Source organism: Octopus bimaculoides, chromosome 20 (assembly GCF_046866305.1).
Source record: "Octopus bimaculoides isolate indiv1 chromosome 20, ASM4686630v1, whole genome shotgun sequence".
Classification (NCBI taxonomy): Eukaryota; Metazoa; Mollusca; class Cephalopoda; order Octopoda; family Octopodidae; genus Octopus; species Octopus bimaculoides.
The window spans coordinates 47,015,413-47,020,412 of NC_142947.1; positions in this window are offsets into that span (position 1 = coordinate 47,015,413).

Genomic DNA, 5,000 nt, shown 5'->3' on the forward strand with positions numbered 1-5,000 from the left:
TAGGAACCCCCAAGGTATCAGAACTACAAAACAGGACCAGTGTTCCTTAGAATTTGTACCTGTTAAATTCAAAGATTCGTTCCATTCCACTTACAGGTATTGCTATGTTGCTGTATCGGAGACTAGCAGAAAGAAGGAGAAAACAAACCCTAAAGCCGTTACACAGAATCACTTACGATGTAACTTGACATATGTAACAGCTTTTTACATTCAAATAAGAGACATCTTGGTTTCAGGAGAAATTAAATGACTTCCTCCGTCACCTAATTTAACGCCACCTCCCACATTCCGTTGAATATCTTCAGTGGATTTCATTCAGACCAAATCTCCAGACGGAGGATATTTTCCGCTTTTACTCCGAGTAGTCGCAGGGGCAGCCACCCCCATAAAGGGGTCAGGGTGTTGCCCTTTCTCCTCTGATTTAGTGATTAACAAAAAAAAAAAAGAAAGAAATTCCTGAAAATGAGATGAAACCACGTGACCGGATAAATGAAATCTTCCTGGTGTGAAGTGAACGCACATGCTAGGTGTCCGCCGCTCGTTAATCCAACCGGATATCACATCTCTCCCTCTACACTGATGAGCACGTGTCTTACTTCTTCACTTCCGTCGGGCACACGCATACAGAAATATGCCCTTACACACGCATATATGTGTGTGTATATATGTACATATACATGTGTGTATATTATATATATATATATATATATATATATATATATATATATATATATACGCAAACATATATAAACGAATCCATAAACACGCATATATACATATACACACTCACACACACAAACACGTGTGTGTGTGTGTGTGTGCACGCGTGTATATAAACACAAACATACGCATAAAGCCATGCATACACACCGTTCAGACAGATGTACAAACACATGCATAAACACAAACGTACATGCACACACACACACACACGTATACAGAAATACACTCATATAAACATACACACAGCATACATAAATATACACACCTATAAAAACACCCGTGTGTATAACATGCGGATAAGGCATAGATATATATATATATTTATAAACACACACGTACACACAAATACATGAATGCACACACACACACACACACACACACGTATATAGATAAATACAAATATTAGCACACATACATAGACACACTCACTACATAAGCAGGCACATATACAGTAATCCTTCGCCATATCGCGGTTCACCTATCGCGGTTTATTATTTGATCTTACGTCGATTCCTCCGTGATGTTGCTTCGCATTTATAATAAGATAAATATATACAAATTATAGAAATAATAATAATAAATATACAGTTCTGTTTCTACTTCGCGGATTTTCACATATCGCGGGGTTTTTGGACCGTAACACCCGCGATAGTCGAGGGATTACTGTACATACACACTAATGCACTCATTCGCACACATGTACCCACCAAAACACACACCAACATACACAAACATACACACGTATCACAAAACACACAAATACACATACATACACATACTCGAAAAGATGCACATGCACACAAATACACACACGCACAAACACACATACACACATATGTATGTATACATATATATATGTACCAACATATACGCACACATACACACCAACACGCACACATACATCAGCGCACAGGCACACACATCAACACACACACGCACACTCATATACCCGAACACACACACACACACACACACACACACACACCAACATCTGTGTAAGTAAAGGTAAAAAGAAAACATAACAACAACAAAATCAACAAAACAAATCTGGAAATAATTAAAGTGAAAAAAAACGGAAATTATGGAGATTGGTGAGCGGAAGAGGAGAGGGCGGAGGAAGAGGAGGAAAGAAGAAGATACAGCCTCGTTTTCTTCCCTTTTGAGCTTTCTTATTTCTTCTTCGTCCTTATCCTCCTCTTCCTTTTCTAAACCATCATCATCATCATCATCATCATCACCATCATTATTATCATCCCCACCGCCAACATCAAAACCATCAACATCCCCACAGCAACAACCACCATCGTCATCACCGTCGTTGTCGTCATCACCACCACCATCACAACAACCACCGCCACCACCGATGCCAACTCTTTTATCCATGTCATTATTATTCCCGCCAGCGATCACCGCCGCCGCCGCCGCCGCCACCACTACCATCATCACCATCATCATCACCATCAAACACTCGCATTATCATCATTATCCTCCTCCTCATCTTCATTATCATCCGAATCCCCGTTATCATCACCATCATCATCATCATCATCATCCTCGTCCTCCCCCTCCTCCTCCCCCTCCTCTTCATCATACCAAATACATCCTTATATATATATACTCAGCCCCTTCACACTTCTCCCAAACCAGCTTTTACTCCGTTATATGCATGCAAATATGAATGTACAGTAGGAGGAGGGGAGGAGGAGGAGGAGGAGGAGCGAGAAGAGGTGGCGGCGGCGGCGGCGGCGGCGGCGGTGGTCGTGACCTAAGCCGTAGAAGCGGTGGTTTTAGTGGTGTTAGTAGTGACCTTGGTCGCAGTACTATTTGTTGTGATGGTATAATGGTACAGATGGTGACATTGGTGGTGGTGGTGGTGGTGGTGGTGGTGGTGGTGGTGGCGGTGGTATAGTAGTAGACATAACAGTGTTGGCAGTGGTTTTGTCAGCGGCCATTGTCGTGTAGGCCAGAGCAACAGATCGAGTGGTGATGTGTGGAGTCCGTTGTCTAATAAAATTGGTCTTTGCGATGTTGGTTGGAACCTGACAGTTCCAGACTAATCTATCTGACCAAGATTTCAGCCGGTTTTAGAAAGACAGACAGACAGACAGACCCTCTACTGCGCATGTGCAGCAGAACCTGATAAACATATCAATATTCGGGTCAACGTTCTTGATGGATGGTTCCTCTCATTTGCAAACAGGAAGATAACTAGCGATCGTTTATGATGAAGAAGGAAACATGGGAAGGAAATGGTGTTTGCGAATGAAAAAGATACGGAGATGGAATATGTACGTGCGTGTGAGTGTATATATGCATATATGTATATATATATATATATATATATATATATATATATATATATATATATATATATATATATATATATATATATGCATATACACATATATACGTATACACATATATATACACACCATATACATGCATATATATGTATGTATATGCTTATATGCAGATGGGTGTATTTATATGCATATGTGCGCATGTTTTTGTATATGTACACATATTTATATTTATACGTGCGAGTGTGTGTGTTTACATATATAAATATATATACATGCGTGTACACGTGTATGTGTATATGTGTACATACATATAAATATATTTACATATATATATATATATATATATATATATATATATATATATATATATATATATATATATATACATGAATATAAATATATAAATAAAATATGAATATATATGTATGTGTGTGTATGTGTATATATACACACAAATACGAACAAAACTATGTCGGATATATAGAAAGAATAAATCAATGAAAGTATGGAAGAAAGATATATAGAAAGAAAGAAAGAAAGAAAGAAAGAAAGAAAGAAAGAAAGAAAGAAAGAAAGGAAAAAAGAAAGAAAAGAGGAAGAAAACAAAGAAACGAGGAAGATAAGAGGATAAGAGTCATTCACAGTTTTCTGAATGAAATAACGACCATTATGTCGCCTGTTCCATTATTTGCAACAGAGAGCAAGATGGCGGTTTTATAGAAGAAATAACAAGAAAATGACATCACTGTGTGTGGTGGTGGTGGGGGGGGGGGTTATAAAGAGAGAGAGGGGGGAAATAGAGAGGAGGAGGGGGAAGAGAGTGGAGAGGTAGATACACAGACAGACAGGTAGAGAGATGCAGAGATAGATAAAAGAATTGAGACAATGACTAAATAATATGCATTACATGACTACATCTTATAACAATTGTCTTGTATGACGTGTTGCTCACGTGATATCTTTGTCATAGTGAAAATGTTGATGATAGAGATAGGTCTTACATTAACTGTTTTTATATATATATATATATATATATATATATATATATATATATATATATATATATATATATATATATATATGAGTGTATACGTGATTAGTATATACATATGTTGAAGTATGTACAGTATATGTTTGTATATATATATATATATATATATATATATATATATATATATATATATATGTCTAAGTGAGCTCGTGAGTGGGGATACGTGTTCCGTGTAGGAAGTCTTTTCATTATGAATATAAATATCTTCGTGATTGTATGCATGTAGAGAAATGTAGGTGGGTGAATGGGCTTTTCATTTGTCCGTCACTTGGTATGTATAATTACCCCATGTACATGTATATACTCACACATAGTATATAGACATATATGCATATATATTCTTACAAAAACACATGTATATGTGCTTATGAAGGTATATATGTATGTGTGTAAATATATACATGCGTGTGTATGTATGTGCATATATACATAGATATGCGTACATATATATATATATATATATATATGCGTGTGTATGTGCATATATATAGATATATATAAACGTATATATATATATGTTTATATGTATATGTATATATATATAAATGTACATATATATACATACATAAAGATGTGTTTAACATTTATGTACATGCAAATATAGAACAACACTAGCTGTAATACTGTGCCTCAAAAACTAATCTAAAGAAACTGTGTGTTAAAAGCACAAAGGTTGCTCGAAAGGATATCAGCATATTAACAGACTTGATTTGGACGTTTCGACTTGATTTAGACTCCTCAGTGCCGAATACACCCGGTCAGTTTGAGCTAAGTCGGAAATTCCGTCCCAGTATAGAATTCGCTGAACAGGCATTCATTGACCTGTTTGTTTGCTATATTAGTTTCAAATTTTGGCCAGCAATTTCGGGCTAGAGGTAAGTTAATTACATCGACCCCAGTACACAACTGTTATTTATTTTATA